Source organism: Saccopteryx leptura, chromosome 6 (genome assembly GCF_036850995.1).
Source record: "Saccopteryx leptura isolate mSacLep1 chromosome 6, mSacLep1_pri_phased_curated, whole genome shotgun sequence".
NCBI classification, from domain to species: domain Eukaryota; kingdom Metazoa; phylum Chordata; class Mammalia; order Chiroptera; family Emballonuridae; genus Saccopteryx; species Saccopteryx leptura.
The window spans coordinates 1536703-1555686 of NC_089508.1; the positions used below are offsets into that span (position 1 = coordinate 1536703).

Consider the following 18984-nt stretch of genomic DNA (forward strand, 5'->3'; position numbering starts at 1 on the left):
GGGGCAGGGCCGGGTCTCCCCGCGGAGAGCCAGGCGCAAGGTGGCTGGGCTGTGTGTGGGCAGGATCTCGGGCACGGTGGCTGTGAGCCGTGCGGTGGTCCTGAGGATCCAGAGCCCCCGGGGACGGCTGTGACTCGAGTGCACGAGGGTCCCACGTGGCGGACATGGGCTCCTCGAAAGCCCTCCTGGGGGTGGAGGAGAAGTGCTTTGTGCCCACACCCTCCCAACAACAATGAGGATAAGTTTACGAAATAGTTTCAAGTTGACTTAGCCATGAAGAGCTATCAAGGTTTTAAGGCATTACAGGGAAAGACTTGGGAGAATGAAGTCCCAAAGACTATATAAACTCTACCTTGCTGGTCAGCCAAGCAGTCTTGGCGAGGTGGCCTTGGGCCGGCTGACGAAGGCTGACCCGCAGCTGGGCATTTATACTCAGGTCATCTGCTCTCCTGAGGGGCAGGTGGTCGCTGAGTCAAGGAACAACCCTGGGAACAGAGTCTGGAAGAAAAAAGAAAGCCCAGCCGCAGCCTGGGCGTGGGCGGTGAGCGGGTTTGCAGTTGCCTGGTCACTGCGGATCACCCTGGACGCTGGTCATGAAGCTCCTTCCCTCATCACGGTGGGTTCTCTGGGCGCGTGCGAGCTGCTGTGCACGCACCAGGTGCGGCCTCCTGCAGGCCCTCTGGCCCCTGCACCGTGGCGGCCAGGTCTGCCGGAGGTCCTGCCACCGTCACCGGGTGGCTCCACGGCCAGGGCGGAGCCAGCATCCCTGCACTCCACTGGGGACACCTGCCGTCCCCTCCTCCATGTGGTTAGAGCGGTGCCCTCTCCCTGCCCAGCCCTGGGCAAGAGATGTGTCCACCCACCGGGCTGACCCCGTGACCCGGCGGGTGGCCTGCTCCGGCGCTGAGCAGTGCGGAGGGACCGTGCTGCCTTCACGCGCCACCACCCACAGCGGCCCTGCGTTTGGCCCCGGGGAGCCGCGCTGCCAGCTCTGCTTGGAGACCGCTCCGACTGCTGAGTCTCCAAAGAAACGAAGAAGTGGCCCCCAGGGTGCAGGGAGGAGTTTCTGAGCATGTCCTCGGGGGGCCAGGCCCGTTAACCCCTGCTGGCCGGGCTGTGGAGAAGGTGGCCCCTTGGTGGGAGGGACACTCATTGGGCAGGGGTGAGTTGGCTGTGTCTGGCCAGGAGCCTCTTGCAGCTCTGCATGTGGGCCCACTCATTTGTGTGCTGGCACTTGGGAGAGGGACGGGTGGCCCAGTGACAATGCCCCCCCCCCGTGCTGCCTGCGTCTCTCTAGACTCTTCAGGCTGTGTTACCCTCACCCCTACCCGGGAACGGGGGCTTCTGGGTCCTCCACTCCTATAGGCTTTGGAGACCAGGCACCCCAGAGCCAGACAGAATGGACGGCAGCCCTCAGGGGTCTCTGTAGCCAGAGAAACCCATCAGGACCCCCAGTCTCTCCCTGTGAGACCGAGAGGTAGGAGAAATACCCACAGAGCTGATTGTCAAAGATGCCACAGAATGATTCTCTGGAGCCAGACCAGTAATGAATTCGGCAGTGACTTGAAGAGACAGGGGGTCAGTGCTGAGACCCCCCCCGACCCCCGTCAGTGCCTTTGAAGGTCGCCAAGGGAAAGAGAAAGTGCATGGGGTAGGGAACTGGGGACCTGAGGTGTGACAGTGGACAGTGCAGGACAGACAGGCAGAGCAGTCATTCACATGGAAGCACACTCTTCTCTGAGCTAAATAAAGACCCAGGCTGCCCACAGAGGGCTGCACGCCCCCGGCTGTACCCCAGGGAGGCTCCCGAAGTGGTGAGTCTGAGACAAGTGCAAGCTCTCAGAAAAGAGGCAGCGTTACAAACACCCATGGAGATGTACCAGACCTGTGCAAGGAAAACATGGACCCAACGTGGGGTGGGCATGGCTGGGGCTCACGACCGTTTCCAGTCACCTTCTCCCCACCTGTCCTGCAGGGGAGGTCTGCACCGAGTCCCCGTGACACCCTGGGCGAAGCTTTAACAGACGAGCAGGCGTCCGGTCTGCACTGGCTCTTGCTCCCTGAGGGGGGCAGTGTAGGAATGGGACCGCCAATCAGGCCTGGGATGCTGAGCCAGCCTGCAGGGCCACCTGGACGACCCACGGAGCACTTCAGTGTAAGTGGGACGTCGTCCGCGTTTTGTGGGTCAACACCGAGATTTGGGGGTGTTTGTTATACAGCAGCCTTCTCCTGCTGACTATCACACATGTCCTTGAACTTCTCGGCACGAGCAGCGCTGTCTGCGGCTGCGGCACCAGTTACCCCGCATGCAGCTGCTAAAAATAGCCAACCTCTATCATCTTTGTTTCTGTGGCTCAGAAATCTGGGAAAGGCTTAGCCCCATGGGGCTGTAGCTGGGGGTCCCCTCAAGGCTGCAGTTAAGACTAACATCTCTAGCTGCTGCTGCTGACCCGCCTGCACACAGGGGTTCCTTGGGGGTGGCTCGGGGGTGCCATGTCAAGAGCGAACACGTCTGAAAGGTTGGGGCCACCAGGCTGTGCTGGCGGAGGCAGTGCTCCGTGGAAAGCCCACCGGACGGGGGAGAGAGTTCCCCACAACGTGAGTGGGTGAGGCTCCTCTAGGAATGAAAATACACAGACAGGTCGCAGCAGCCATGTTCGTCTCACAGACCCTTCTGCTGGCTGCTCCGAAGGGCGCTGGAAGTCTAGGCACACAGAGATGTCCCCAGCGGCTCCCAAGGCCGGGCTTGAGGCAAGTCCACGAACAAGACGGTTTCCACAGTCCCTGAAAGGATCCCTGATCTCTCAAGCTGTGGGGCTGACGTGCTCTTAAATGAGACAGAGCATTGTGGGAGGCGGCAGAGTCCTAAAGACGCTCCCTGGGTCTCCCTCCCCTTCCCGGGTAGGGCCCTGGTTAGGACAGAGTTGGACACCAGAATTAAGGGGGGGGGGGAGACAGAGGCAGCCAGAATCCCATGGGAACCATGCTGGGCAGATACAGCATCCCCCCCCCCCCCCGCATCTCCCTCCCCCCCAGGAACCTCCGCCATGGGTCTGGTCCTGCCTGGTTTGAAGACCCAGCAATGACCTCACCTGATGTGGTTGCTTTGCAAGCAGGTGCCGATGTCATCACACGCCGAGTCCCCCCCCCTCACCACTGCCAGACCTGCAATTAGCATCGGATCCCAGGCTCCTCCGTCCGGGGCGGGGGCGGGGGTGGTAGCATCGGATCCCAGGCACGTCCGTCCGGGGCGGGGGCGGGGGGGGGTAGCATCGGATCCCAGGCGCGTCCGTCCGGGGCGGGGGCGGGGGCGGGGGGGGGTAGCATCGGATCCCAGGCACGTCCGTCCGGGGGGGGGGGGGGGGGGGGGGTTGGAATGAACACAAACCTAATTGGGGAAAAGAAGGCTTACGCATCAAAAGGTTTGCAAGATTTGTCGTTTGTACTGTCAGACACTGCGGGGGGGGGGGGGGAGGTTCTGTAGGCCCCAGACTGGGGCGGAGGACAGACGGAAGGTTGGGGCGGGGAAGGGGGCGGTCAGCGAGTCTAGACCGCGGCATAGCTGGGGCGAATCTATCAAAGATTGTGTGTCACAGGGGATTCGGAATTCAGTAAGTTTAGGTCAAGAAGGTGGAAGTGTAGCCTCGCTCTGTTGCTGGTTAGTTGACTGAAACCTGAACCCAAATCACTGGCCGCACTGGCCGAGGCTGGGACATCAGAGAGGCCTCAGTGGGCTGTAGATGGGGGGGGGGGGGGTGGCGGGCGGAGCATGGGAGGCAGGGAGCACCGCTCGTTCCCAGCCTCGCTCCCAGGAGGACCCCAAGCACACGGCCCTTGCACTGGCATTCTGGGGCGGCTCCGGGCATTCCTCTTCCGGTGACTGACTGCATGGCAGAGAAGGAATGGATTTGAAAGCCAGAGGATGGTCAGAGCTAATAATGTACTCGAGAACGGGAAAAGGTTAAATGATGCAGAAGAAGAAAGAGGAGCCAATCACAGATGGAGAAAAACCTGCATCGTAAGAGAACTCTCTGAGGCTGAGCCGGTCAAGCCCGGTTGGGATAGATGCTTTTCTAAGAAAATATTGTAATCAATAATTATGACAGTGCTGTAAACGGATCCCCAAGGAGTTTAGATCGGAGAACACAGGAAGACTGTTCTCCAGAGAACCTCCTCACCACAGTCCTCATCCTGACCAGATTCATAAGATAGCCCTGTAGGGAAATCGCCTACTACATGATACTATTGATATATAAACCGTTCCAGAACACCGGAAACTAAGGAAAATTTCCTGCCTTAACATATTTCTTGTGTCTGACCTGTGGTGGTGCCGTGGATAAAGCATCCACCTAGAACACTGAGGTCACTGGTTCATAACCCTGGCCTTGCCCGGTCAAGGCACATACAACAAGCAATCAATGAACAACTAAAGTGAAGCAGCTATGAGTTCATACTTCTCATCCCTCCTCCTCTCTCTGTAGAATCAATGAATAAACTCATTTAAAAAAATTGAAAAAAAAAAGATTTCTTAAATCATATTGGTATCAGCCCTGGCCGGTTGGCTCAGTAGTAGAGCGTCGGCCTGTTGTGCAGGAGTCCCGGGTTCGATTCCCGGCCAGGGCACACAGGAGAAGCGCCCATCTGCTTCTCCACCCCTACCCCTCTCCTTCCTCTCTGTCTCTCTCTTCCCCTCCCGCAGCCAGGGCTCCATTGGAGCAAAGTTGGCCCAGGCGCTGAGGATGGCTCTGTGGCCTCTGCCTCAGTCCCTAGAGTGGCTCTGGTTGCAACAGAGTGACACCCCAGATGGGCAGAGCATCGCCCCCTGGTGGGCATGCCAGGTGGATCCCAGTTGGGCGCATGCGGGAGTCTGTCTGACTGCCTCCCCGTTTCCAGCTTCGGAAAAATGCAAAAAAAAAAAATCATATTGGTATCAAAACTCTAAAATTGGAGCACAATAATGTAAAGTTACAATCTCATTAACAATGCTAAAATATTAGCAAACAGGACCCAGCAGCACATTAGAGTCATACTTTATAACCAGGTGGGATTTGTTCATAGAACTCAAGGATGGTTCATTAAGAGAAAGCATTAGACCCTGGCCAGTTGGCTCAATGGTAGAGTGTTGACTTGGCATGTGGATGTCCTGGGTTCGGTTCCCGGTCAGGGAACACAGGAGAAGCGACCATCTGTTTCTCCACCCCTCCCCCTCTCACTCTTCTCTCTCTCTCTCTCTCTCTCTCTCTCTCTCTCTCTCATCCTCTACTGCAGCCATGGCAGGGCTCGAATGGTTTGAGCAAAAAGTTGACCCCAGGTGCTGAGGATGGCTCCACGGCCTTGGCCTCAGGCACTAAAATAGCTCAGTTGTTGAGCAATGGAGCTGCGACCCAGCCAGGCAGAGCATCGCCTGGTAGGGGGCTTGCTGGGTGGATCCCCGTTGGGACGCATGCGGGAGTCTGTCTCTGCCTCCCCTCCTCTCACTTAATAAAAAAATATTTTATTTTGTTTACTTTTCCTTTGATTTGAGAGAGAGGAAGGGGTCGGTAAGGGAGAGAAGCATCAACTCGTTGTTCCACTTAGTTGTGCAAGCATTGATTGCTTCTCATATGTGCCCTGACCAGGGCTTGAACTGGCGACCTCAGGGTCGAGCCATCGCCCTCAGGATCGAACCTGCAACCCCAGGATCAACTCCGGTGACCTCGGCGCTCTGAGATGGCGCTCTGGGATGACGTCCTGTCACTGCGCCACTGGCCAGGGCTAAGAGAAACCATTTTATCAACAAATCACAAGATAGAAGTCAGGCTGACGTCTCCTTAGATGCTTGGAAAAGCATGTGACAGAATTTTACATATTTTCTTTCGTTGAGGAAAAAGTTACATAGAGTCCAATGGACAGGCTGTTAATTCATTAATTTATTTTTCAACCTTCAACCTACCAAAAAGCTTGGCCCTTCTCCCTGATAACCCATCACGGCGGAAGGCTTTCTCGTGCAGCAAGGATATTGCCCTCCGGAATCAGAGCCGGGACCCGCACACGGATACGGTCCTGCCACGGGGTCCGCCCCAACCCATTCAGACTCTGTCACCCCTTGTCCTCACGGGAAAAGGGCCTCGTCTAGACGTGCACGTTGCCTCCCGTCCCTTCTCTTTTCGTCCCCTTTAATCCGGGCCGGTCCTTCGTGTTTCTGGGAGTCCGTGTCCGGACGCTTCTGAAACTCACAGCCTGGTCAGCGAGGAGAAGGCGCTCCACCGGCCTGAGGTGTTCTCGCCAGTAGATCAGGACGCAGGTGGTCCTGTGGGGCGTCCTTCAGGCGATTCTGCGTTCCCTGCTGGCGGCCGCACCCGATCTGACCTTGTCCTGTGACCGCTGGGTGGACCGCACTGACCATTCATTCTTAGGACACGAAGTTGCGCTTACAGTTTTCCCCTTCGTGACCACGGGGATCTTGTGAGGAGGCATCGTGAAACATGTAAATATCTCGTTGCTCTTAAAAAGAAAAAACGCGTCCTCCTTGATATATGAGTGTGGATTCCTGCATTTCATAGTCTTCACAGAACTCTTGAGACCCTTGGAATTTCCTGTGCAGAGAGCAATCAAGGGTGTCTTTTGTTACGTTAATGAGGTGGCTTTGGGGGAAAATTTTTTTTAATTGATTGATTTTAGAGAGACAGAGAAAAGGAGAGAGAGAGAGACAGAGATAGAGAGAGACAGAATAATTCATTTGTTGCTGCACTCAGCTGTGCCTTCCAGTGTGTGCCTGACCGGCAGTCCAACCTGCAGCCTTGGTGTGTTGGGACGATGCTCTAACCGACTGAGCTACCCAGCCAGGGCCGGGAATACTCTTAAAGATAGGGATCGGTCACCAGGGGAGTCTACCTTGTGATTAGAAGGTTGGAACATTCAGCCTTAACTTCCCTACCTCCTCTAAGGAGGGCCAAGGGGCTGAATCAGTGGTCAGTGGCCAGGGGTTTAATCAATCACACTAATTGTCATCAAACCTCCATAAACAAGTCAAATGACGGGGGGAACCAGCCGCTTCCAGGAGCCACCACCGCGCGGCGCCCCAAGTTCCCGGGACACGACACCTTCTTTCACCCCGGCTTCTCTTCGTCGGGCTGTTGACGCAAACCCTTCCACGGCCTTTGTGGTAGAGGGGTGTGAGGAGGTGGCTGTCCTGAGCTCCGCGAGTCACTCTAGCAAACTCCCTGAACCCAAGGAGGGGTCGTGGCAGCCTCTGATTGACAGACAGCCCGTTGGTCAGAAGTGCAGGTAACAACCAGGGCTTGAGGCTGGTGTCCGAGGGGGTGCGGGGGGGTGCGGGGGTGTGGGGGAGCGTTCTTCGGGGACCGAGCCCTGTGCTTCGGATGCTGAAAGTACAGGTAACAACCAGGGCTTGAGGCTGGTGTCCGAGGGGGTGTGGGGGAGCGGGGGTGTGGGGGAGCGTTCTTCGGGGATGGAGCCCTGTGCTTCGGATGCTGAAAGTACAGGTAACAACCAGGGCTTGAGGCTGGTGTCCGAGGGGGGGTGGGGGTGCAGGGGAGCGTTCTTCGGGGACCGAGCCCTGTGCTTCGGATGCTGAAAGTACAGGTAACAACCAGGGCTTGAGGCTGGTGTCCGAGGGGGTGTGGGGGAGCGGGGGTGTGGGGGAGCGTTCTTCGGGGACCGAGCCCTGTGCTTCGGATGCTGAAAGTACAGGTAACAACCAGGGCTTGAGGCTGGTGTCCGAGGGGGTGCGGGGGAGCATTCTTCAGGGACCGAGCCCTGTGCTTCGGATGCTGAAAGTACAGGTAACAACCAGGGCTTGAGGCTGGTGTCCGAGGGGGTGTGGGGGTGTGGGGGAGCGTTCTTCGGGGACCGAGCCCTGTGCTTCGGATGCTGAAAGTACAGGTAACAACCAGGGCTTGAGGCTGGTGTCCGAGGGGGGGTGGGGGTGCGGGGGAGCGTTCTTTGGGGACCGAGCCCTGTGCTTCGGATGCTGAAAGTACAGGTAACAACCAGGGCTTGAGGCTGGTGTCCGAGGGGGGGTGGGGGTGCGGGGGAGCGTTCTTCGGGGGGTGCGGGGGTGTGGGGGAGCGTTCTTCGGGGACCGAGCCCTGTGCTTCGGATGCTGAAAGTACAGGTAACAACCAGGGCTTGAGGCTGGTGTCCGAGGGGGTGTGGGGGTGCGGGGGAGCGTTCTTCGGGGACCGAGCCCTGTGCTTCAGATGCGGACTCCGGGTGGGTGGTGTCGGAACTGAGCTGCGTCCTGGCACGCCGAGCTTGGTGTGGGAGGACTTGCCTTGGTGGGGGGGAAACACCTGCGTGGAAGTGAGCTGGTGGCCGTAGCTTCCTCCTGTCCAGTCCTGCGCCCTGCCCGCTGTGCCCCTCCGGTGCCCCGACCTCTGACTTCCGCGTCCGTGGCCAGTGAGCGGAGGTCTGCCCACCCCTGCCTCACGTCCATCTCCCTGTCCCTCAGAAAGAAACCCGGGCTGAAAATCCAGGGCGGACCTGGGGCTCACCTCACTCATTCCCTCCTCTCAGGGGCCACAGACCGACTCTGCCTCATTGTTCTGGAGGAAATTGCCTCAGACGCCGGTCCCATTTTATAGCTGTGACAGGAGGTAAGTATGAGCCCACTTACAATGTCATGGCCAGAACCCACATGCATTCTTTTTTTTTTTTTTTCATTAAATGCTTCTTTTTTAGAGAGAGAGAGGAAGAGGGAAAGAGAGAGAGAGAGATAAAGGGGAAGGAGGAGAGAGAGAGAGAGAAGCACCAACTTGTTCCACTTATGTGCGCACCCATTGATTGCTTCTCATACGTACCCTGACCGGGGCTCGAACTGGTGACCTCAGAGTTGAGCTGGCGCCCTTGGGATCAAGCCAGCAACCCTGGGGTTGAACCAGCGACCTTGTCGCTCTGGGGTGATGCTCTATCCACTGTGCCCCTGGTGCTGGGCACCCACATGCATTTTCGACCAAACATTCTGGATACGGACACCATACCTCTGTTAGAAGCCCCATGCCACCCTTCTCAGACGGGGGAGTTCCCGAGAGGCAGAGCTATGAAGTCACAGCCCGGGGAGCTTGTCATCCGTCGTCATGGAGGATGTACTGTGATGGCAACGAAGATGAGAACAAAACGAGGAAGGAAATGCAATACCCACTTATCCGCAGATCACCTGATGAATTCCCCGGATGATTCTGGAGGATCGATTCAAAGTCTACGACAAACAACAGTCCAGGACTGTGGCCGGGACAAAGGTAACATGAGCATTAGCCTGGGACGACACACACACAAAAACAACAACCTGTTAGCAGGAGGGGTAGTGAAACATGAAGCATGTGCCGGGCTGTGCCTTAGAGCGTCGTTCTGTGACAGAGAGAGGTGGGACCCTTCTCGGGAAGCCAGCGGGGCGGGTTAAACAGCGCACGGTGCGCGGGCAGGGCTGGCACCCGCCGTGAACAAGAACGAGGACGGGCCGCTCTCTGGGCTTCGATGCAGGGCGAACGCCAGGATCGGTGGTTCTCGTGGAACACGTCAAGGTGCTGGCCTGGTCGTGCGTGAAACATCAGTGTGTGTGTGGTTGGCATGTTCAGAACGGTTGGCTCTAAGTACAAGAAAACCTAACTCAGAATGATGTACACAGATAGGGGCTTCTTCTCCTCTCAAGGGGCCCATGAGGCCCTGGCCAGTTGACTCAGTGGTAGGGCATCTGCCTGGCGTATGGACATCCCAGGTTCAATCCCCGGTCAGGGGCACACATGAGAAGAAACCATCTGCTCTTCTCCCCTCCCTCTCCCCTTTCTCTCCTTCTTTCCCTCCCACAGCCAGTGGCTCAATTGGTTCAAGATGAGGATAGCTTGGTTGGTCCAAGCATGTCAGCCTCAGGCACTAAAAATGGCTCGGTTGATTTGAGCATCGGCCCCAGACAGGGTTGCCAGGTGGATCCCGGTTGGAACGCATGCGGAGGTGTGTCTTACTATCTCCTCTCCTCTCGCTTGAAAAAAAAAGGCCCATAGGAAGCATCCTGGCCCTGGCACAGCCGCCCCATGATGCCAGCTTAGTCTTCCTCTCTTCTGCTGCCCTCTGTAGAGGGCTGGCCTTCTCCCTCAGCCTTGCTGCCCCATCTCCAGAAGTCATGGAAGTCCTTGGGTCGAGAAAAAATGGAAGGAGGGGACAGCAATGCAGTCACGTCTGTCCCACATCTTACTGGACGAGCACACATCTGCCGTCTGCCGTCTGCCCAGCACAGGTGTTGCTCTCACCTCCTGGGCCAGGCTGGGTCCATGTGCTCCGAGCTGGGAGGGAGCCGGGCAATGGAGGGCCTAACAGTGACCAGACAGCACGGCCGGCTGGCTGGCCTGCCTGCTGGGGACACTGGCCACACCTAGAATGTCATCCAAAGAACACAGGAGGGAATGGCGGCTCTAGTGACTCTGGAAGGGTAAGCAGTTGGGTGGAGGGGGCTGCTTTACTCTACTCTGTGCATCTGGTCCTTTCTGCACTTATGATCCACACGAGAAATTTAAAAAATGTAATTTTCCTAAAAGAAGCCAGTAACAAAAAAGCATTGGCTTTTAAAATGCCGTATTCAGAAAACCTTCTTTTTTTTTTTTTTAAAGTACTAAAATAACCTTTGGATTGAAGAAGAATTCACAAGGCAAATTAGGAAATAGGCATTTAACAATAATGACATCTCTCCAGGTAAAAAGGTGTGGGACACGTTTCAAGCAGGATTAGAAACAACTGTATAGTGTCCAATCTGTTCGTCTGAAAACAATAAAGACTGAAAACAAGGCAACTCAAGAATCTGTAGCCCTGGCCGGTTGGCTCAGCGGTAGAGCGTCGGCCTAGCGTGCGGAGGACCCGGGTTCGATTCCCGGCCAGGACACACAGGAGAAGCGCCCATTTGCTTCTCCACCCCTCCGCCGCGCTTTCCTCTCTGTCTCTCTCTTCCCCTCCTGCAGCCAAGGCTCCATTGGAGCAAAAATGGCCCGGGCGCTGGGGATGGCTCTGTGGCCTCTGCCTCAGGCGCTAGAGTGGCTCTGGTTGCAACATGGAGATGCCCAGGATGGGCAGAGCATCGCTCCCTGGTGGGCAGAGCCTCGCCCCTGGTGGGCGTGCCGGGTGGATCCCGGTCGGGCGCATGTGGGAGTCTGTCAGACTGTCTCTCCCTGTTTCCAGCTTCAGAAAAGAAAAAAAAAAAAAAAAAAAAAAAAGAATCTGTAAAAAGAGGCCCTGGCCGGTTGGCTCAGTGGTAGAGCATCGACCTGGTGTGCAGGAGTCCCGGGTTCGATTCCCGGCCAGGGCACACAGAAGGAGCACCCATCTGCTTCTCCACCCCTCCCCCTCTCCTTCCTCTCTGTCTCTCTCTTCCCCTCCCGCAGCCAAGGCTCCATTGGAGCAAAGTTTGCCCTGGCGCTGAGGATGGCTCTGTGGCCTCTGCCTCAGGTGCTAGAATGGCTCTGCTCACAACAGAGAGACACCCCGGATGGGCAGAGCATTGCCCCCTGGTGGGCATGCTGGGTGGATCCCGGTCGGGCGCATGTGGGAGTCTGTCTGACTGCCTCCCCGTTTCTGGCTTTGGAGGAAAAAAAAAAGAATCTGTAAAAAGAGAGTGAAATAAAATCCAGAGAGATGCCTGACCTGTGGTGGCGAAGTGGATAGAGTGTCGACCTGGAACGCTGAGGTCGCCAGTTCGAAACCCTGGGCTTGCCTGGTCAAGGAACACACAGGAAACAAGGACTATGAGTTGATGCTTCCTGCCTCCCCACACCCTTTCTCTCTCCCCTGTCTCTAAAAAACAATAACAAAAAAATCAATAAATAAAATCCTTTAAAAAAATCCAAAGGAAAAAAAAAAAACAAAGAAAAAAAAAAGCCAAAGAGATAAAGTAGAAGGAAGGAATAATAGAAACATAGATCAAGACAGAACAAAACCACAACGTGGAAATGGTGAACGAAATCAAAGCGGAAAAGCTTATTTCAAGGCTGACTAAACATAAAGGAAGAAGAAGAAACTGAACAAATCAGGGGAGGAAACATAGCCACAGGGACATTATTTTAAATATGGGAGACGTATTTCAAAAAGGATCACCAATAAATTGAAAACCTGGGCAAAAATACATAAATTCACAGAAAATCAGTAGAACTGAAATCAGGTCAAGAAGAAACAGAAAACCACAAGAATTTAATCATTAAAAAAAAAAGTAGAAACTAAACCTCTCTCACCACACACACACACACACACACACACACACACACACACACACACTCCCCAAAGCCCCAAGCCCAGAGGGCACACAGGTTAGATCTACCAAACCCTGGGGAACAAATAATGTATAGAATGTATAAAATTGTTCTAGAAAAAGAGAAATAGGGGGGAGTGGCCCAACCTATTCTTTATAAATCTAGTAGAGAAGACAGCAAGGAACGCTTAAGGTAAGTGATGTCTAAACCAGTTTTTATTTCATGAGCATGACTTTTAAAAATGTTAATGTGTTAGCTAACTAAAACAGAACCGTACATTAAGGTCACATAGAGTTTATCTCAGGAACACAAAGATAGTTCAAATCAGGAGTTTTAAAAAAACTTTTATTTTATTTTAATGAGAAGAGAGAGAGAGAGAGAGAGAAGGGGGGTGAGGAGCAGGAAGCATCAACTCCCATACGTGCCTTGACCGGGCAAGCCTGGGACTTCGAACCAGCGACCTTAGCATTCCAGGTTAACACTTTATCCATTGCGCCACCGCAGGTCAGGCCAAGTCAGGAATTTTTTTTTTTCTTTTCTGAAGTTGGAAACTGGGAGGCAGTCAGACAGACTCCCGCATGCGCCCGACCGGGATCCATCCGGCATACCCACCAGGGGGCGATGCTCTGCCTATCTGGAATGTCGCTCTGTTGTGAGCAGAGCCATTCTAGCGCCTGAGGCAGAGGCCATAGAGCCATCCCCAGCGCCCAGGCCAACTTTGCTCCCATGGAGCCTTGGCTGCGGGAGGGGAAGAGAGAGACAGAGAGGAAGGAGAGGGGGCGGGGTGGAGAAGCAGATGGGCGCTTCTCCTGTGTGCCCTGGCCGGGAATCGAACCCAGGACTCCTGCACGCCAGGCCGACGCTCTACCACTGAGTCAACCGGCCAGGGCCCAAGTCAGGAATTTTTTAAAAAATGTTTATTTTATTGATTTTAGAGAGAGAGGGAGGGAGGGAGAGAGAGAGACAGTGTCATCGATGTGTTCCTGCATGTGCCCTGACCGGGATTCAACCCGCAACCTCCATGCTTCAGGACAATGTTCTAACCAAACGAGCTATCCAGCCAAGGCTCAAGTCAGGAATTTTAACGCAGTAACTCACCAGGTTAAAGAAGAAAAAAAAACCGTTACACTGACACTGATTAAAGCACTTCATCAGGTTTAATCTATACCCATGATTTTTTTTAAAAAAGAACTTGGAAAATTAAGGACTAGAGGAAATTTTCCTAACTGATAAAGGAACACGTCTCTCAGACCTTCCTCAAGAGGAACAGAGACCCTTCCCACAAGGTCGGGGAGAACACCACAATGTGCATCCCCATCATATGGACTGCTCAGTGTTATCCGGAAGTCCTGGCCCATGCAATAGGACAAGAACAAGGAACTGGCAGTTGAAGTACTAGATGAAAAAGGAATCAGCCCTTGTATTATCATGTATTTCCAGATAACATGATAACTTAACACTGAAAGGCCCCCCAAAATCAACAGATGAACTATTAGCACGATCAGAGTTCATTTTCAACATGGTGGTCACATACCAAAGTCAAGAGCAATCCCTGAAGTCCCTCAAAAGAGAAAGAACAGGCCTTGGTCGGTTTGCTCAGTGGTAGAGAGCGTCAGCCTGGTGTGTAGAAGTCTCGGGTTTGATTCCCGGCCAGGGCACATAGGAGAAGCTCCCATCTGCTTCTCCACCCTTCCCTCTCTCCTTCCTCTCTGTCTCTCTCTTCTCCTCCCGCAGCCAAGGCTCCATTGGAGCAAAGTTGGCCCCGGGCACTGAGGATGCTCCATGGCCTCTGCCTCAACTGCTAGAATGGCTCCAGTTGCAATGGAGAGCAGAGCATCGTCTCCTAGTGGGCATGCCGGTGGGTCCCAGTCGGTGCATGCGGTACTCTGTGTCCCTGCCTCCCGGCTTCTCACTTAACAAAAATACAAAAAAGAGAGAGAGAGAGAGAGAGAGAGAACAGAGAAGATGTTATTTCAAAAAAAGAAAGGGCCTGACCAGGTGGTGGCGCAGTGGATAGAGCGTCGGACTGGGATGCGGAAGGACCCAGGTTCGAGACCCCGAAGTCGCCAGCTTGAGCGCGGGCTCATCTGGTTTGAGCAAAGAGCTCACCAGCTTAGACCCCAGGTCGCTGGCTCCAGGAGGAGGTTACTCAGTCTGCTGAAGGCCCGCGGTCAAGGCACATGTGAGAAAGCAATCAATGAACAACTAAGAAGTCGAAACGCGCAACGAGAAACTGATGATTGATGCTTCTCATCTCTCTCCGTTCCTGTCTGTCCCTGTCTATCTCTGCCTCTGTAAAAAAAAAAAAAAAACAAAAAAAGAAAGGACCAAATTTATAAAATATTCTGGAATTAATCTTGGAACTCACAAGTCCTTTATGAGGCGGGGGTGGGGGGAAACTCTGAAATATCTTCCTAGGCCTTAACAGAGGACTGCAATAGATGACCTCTTTCTGTCCTGCCCGTGGGTGGGGGCCAGGTTGCCAGGGGTACGCCGGTGCACCCAGCCCTCTGCTGCCTAGGTCGTGCTGGCTGTTTCTGGTACCCAAATTCTTGTGGGTTTGGAGGCCTGTTGGAGGGTCTCAGCAGGGGGGCGGGTCTCTGCTCTTCTGACACTGCTGCCCCTCTGGGTCTACCTTGGACCCCAGCTGCTGGCCCCAAGCCGGACTGAGCTGGCCCGATTCCCAGCCCCAGCATCCACGGGCCAGTGTCCACGGGCCAGCCCCCGGCCCCCACAGTCTGCGGTGCTGGGTCCCGGCCTTCCTCAAGGCTGCGCCTCCCATGCTGGGCTTTGCGGCTCCGGGGACAGGACGCCAGGCCTCGCTACTCCACAGTCGGTCACAGGTCAGTGGGCTGTGTCCTCGTTCTCTGCTCAGCCCTCCACGGCTCGCGTTCCTGAGAGAGACACTGGGGTGGTGACCAGGCCTGCCTGGGTTCTTCCCAGCCCATCGGGCCAGGAATGCCAGGGCGTGCCGGAGCATGCCTGTCTGCAGCCTGGCTCAGCCGAGCTGCTCGGTGTGTTGTGTGTGTGTTTGCAGGGGCGGGGGGTGGGGGTGGGCTGGGCTGGACTCGGCAGCAGACCTGGACTTAGCTCTTCTTTGAGCCTGGAGAGCAGGGCTGGGGAGCTTGACCTTCTGGGGTGGGGCGGACTTGGAGAGGGCAGGCCAGGGGATGCTCCCTTCTCCTCAGCCAGCTGGGCCCTGGACTTCCTGCCAGACACCAAGTCAGTCACAATACCTCTCTGGGATGCTGCGTGCCAGCCAAGGGCTCTGACCTTGGCCAAGGGTTTCGTTCTGGAAACCCTTGATGAGGCGAGTGAGGCGTCTGCCTGCTACAGCCGGGGGGCACGGCCTGGCCTGGGCGCAGGGGTGGGGTGTGAGGATGCTGTTGTCCCTGGGAAGCCAGGGAGGCACGGCTCTCTCTGTGATCCAGACGCAGCCTGGCCAGCGAGCAGCCACTGCCCGTCCCAAGGCAGGATTTCTGTCCCTGTGGTGGGATTTACAGCCGGGGCGGGAGGGTCAGACGCGTGTTTGAGATATCTCCTGGCAGCCAGGACAAAGGGGAGTGGGGGGGTGCTGGACTAGGGGGAGGAGGGGGCAGCACGCAGGGTGAGCTGAGGTTTAAGAGGTGGGGGTGGGGGTGGGGGAGAGGAAGGGGTGACTCCCACCTGGTGCAGCCTGAGCAGCCAGGCAGAGGGGTGGCTTGTGGAGAAAGCAGGGTTGCGGAATGACAAGGTGTGTGTGTGTGTGTGTGGTGTGTGTGTGTGTGTGTGTTGCTGTTCTCCGCTCAGCCCTCCCTGGCTTGCATCCCTGAGAGCAGGGCTGTGGATGAGGTCAGGGAAGGGTCCAGTGGCCCCATCAGCGATCAGAAGAGTCAGGCCAGGGAGAGAGTTCAGAGGCTCTGGCACAAAACGGGGACCAGAGCTGGGGGCTGCAAGAAGTCACCCGGGCGGAAGTGTCATCAGGTCCCGGTGACAGAGACCAGGGGGGTGGGGGAGTCTGTGTGCCTGTCGTGGTCCAGCTGGGGGGAATGTTAAGTCGGCACAACTTGACTGAAGACCAAGAGTCAACTCAGTTCTAGAAATCTGTCTTCATGACTCAAAAGGCAAACAATGGGTTTTCATTGCAAAACTGTCTCCAACCAGCATTCTGGAACCACCTTCATATCCAGCACGAGGGCGATTATTAAGGAAGCCTTGGTCCCGCCTGAAAGATGGATTATGCTACAGCCCGATACCTCAGGCTTTCACAGCGCCCGTCAGGGTCAACTTTCCAAAACTCAGTGCTGACCATGCCCCTCCCCAGCTCAAACACCTCCCATGGCTCCCCACGGCTCTCCTGGCCATGTTCCACACCTCTGCTTTGCACACAACACACCAGGCTCCTCTCTGCCTCCTCTGCCTTTGCTCCTTGGGGCTCCTTCCTGCATCTCTCAAGACTCCCCTTGACTTCCCCCTGACCTCTGAGCACTGCCTGCCTCTCTCCCCTCTGTCTAGCACCTCTTGTTATCAGGCCTCTCGGGGGTTGTGGGTGTGTCCAGTGTCCAGTGTCCAGCTGGGCCTAAGGCAGGGGTGTCACTGCAGGTGAGCTGAGCATGCGGGAAAAGTGTGGAGACCCAGAGCATGTGAGTGGGCCCTGCCCCCTGGTGGGAGCCCAGCCTGCTCTCCGGCTGATCCCGAGGCCTGGGCTCTCTGGTGGGCCCTGCCCTTTTTCCACCACGATCCCAGGATGCTCTCCTGTTGGCCCCTGCGGACCTCGGCCGAGATTCCAGGCCTCATGCAGCGGGAGAGGGCGAGCATGGTTTGTCATCCACGTGTTGGCCCAGCACATAGCAGGAAGCGGGCACCAGGAGGTCCGTGTTCAATGAATGAATGGAGGCAGGGCTAAGGGACGGAGCTCCCAGGCGACACAGCTTCGGTCCACCTCCCTCGCCCTCTCAACCCGGGCCCGCTCCACTTCCCACCCCAAGCCCGGCAACTCCACAGCGCGAACTCGCGGCTTCTCGGACCACACAGGCCGCCGCGCCACCGCCTCTTGGCTCTTATCTTGCTCAGCAGCGCCACCCGCGTCCCTCGCCCCGGGCAACGACCTGGCCCGGTGCACCCACCCCTTTGCGGACCAGCCGGAGCTCTCGCGTCCCTTCCTGGACCGGTGCCATTAGGTCCACCTTCAGTGTGCCCGGGGTCCACGCCTGGCACCCCGAGCACACAGGAGGTGGGCACGGCCTCGGGTCACCGCCGGCGGAGGGCTCCAGTTGGGACTGGCCCCTTCCCGGGGGGTGGGGTGTCCTCTGCCCGCCCGCGGACCCCGCCCGTAGCGTCGGCCTCGGCAGGAATGTTCGCGGGGCCGGGCGCGGGCCGGGGGCGGGCGCTGGAGCGGAGCCGGGCTTCGGGCCCGCCGCGACACGCTCGCTCGGGACGCCGCGCACAAAGTCGCGTTCCGCCGCCCCTCCCCGCGCCGCTGGGTCCGGCCGCGGGGCTCTGTCCTGGCCTCCCCCGGCCGGAGCAGGCGGACGGGAGTGGGGCAGAGTCGGGGGTCGACGCTCCGCGCCTTGTCCTCCTGTCCGCATCCCCACGCGGGCCAGGGGCCCGGCCAAAGGCGCGCAGGCGCGGGCTTGTCCGACGGCGCGCAGGAATCCGCCGTCGCCCGGCTGCCCTGGCGGGGGAGGGGGTGGGGGTGGGGAGTTGGGCCGCGTGCACCGCACCGGACTTCCGTGGGCCCGGCCGCACGCTATCTTTCCACTTTGCACGGAGGCTTTGCTCAGGAATGCGTCCCCGCACCTAAGGGACCGATCTGCGCCACCTCCTCCCCGAAGCATCCTTCTCATCAACAAGGATGAGACATTGCCAGCTAGGCCACAGGGGAGGCTGGGAGGAAAGCCCTTCCTCCCTCCCCCCTCCCCCTCCCCCCTCCCCTCCCCTCCCCCTCCCCCCTCCCCCTCCCCCCTCCCCGTGTGCTGAACCTGAAGACCCGGCCCCGCCCCTCCCCCATGTTCCTAGAGGGAGGCGCCCCATTGGGAAAGGGCACCTCGGGTCTCCAGCAGTCCCGTGGTCAGGCTGTAGTTTGGGGGTAAAGACTGCCCGGTTGGGGACAGTGCCTCTCCATTAGATGGGCAGGAGAGCAGAACCGGAGCCTTACTCGAGAAACCTGCCGCAGAGTTCCTGGGCGGGTGTGAGGCCGGAGCCTCCCTTCCTCAGGCGGGGCCTTCTTCAACCCCTTCTCCTTGGCTGCTGGGGTGGCAGAGCAGAGCGGTGCCACACCCCTGGGCCCTCCTGCCCTTCAGGAGCTCCGAGGAGACCCCCGAGACCCCCCTCCTGCTTGGCATTTTGAGACAGTGTCCCCAAACCAGGCTCCGAGCGTGCCCCTTGTCCCGGGTTGAGGGTGCTCAGTGGTGTTTGAACAGGGGTTGGTGATCCTCGTGTACTATCAGTGGGAGGCTCATTGGCTGGGGGTTGGGGGCAGGAAACAAGCCCATTCAAGGGTGAGGGGCCTTGGATCCGTGGGAGGGTTGCATCCAGTGCAGGGTTGGGTTCCCTGTGGTCAGGGAGAGTGAGGCCCAGGACATCCGAGGTCCTTCCTGATTCCCAGTGACCCAACGCCTGACTAGCACCAGGCACCTCAGTGGTCTCAGGGCAGGTCAGCTGTGGCAGTGGGCAAGCAGGGCGAGGACCCGCTAGCCGAGAGGAATGGGGTCTCTGGACCCTGGGATTGGGTTGGGGGTGTGTGGGGCTAGTGCTGCTGTCACAAGCTGAATGAAGG

General features: G+C 57.0%; 1 non-coding gene across 1 annotated transcript; it reads left to right on the forward strand.

Annotated features, from left to right (window-relative positions):
• The first annotated feature begins 4547 nt into the window (after positions 1-4547).
• On the forward strand, positions 4548-4623 carry TRNAN-GUU (transfer RNA asparagine (anticodon GUU)). The gene has a single exon. It is a non-coding gene; the product is annotated as a tRNA-Asn (tRNA).
• The last annotated feature ends 14361 nt before the right edge of the window (positions 4624-18984 follow it).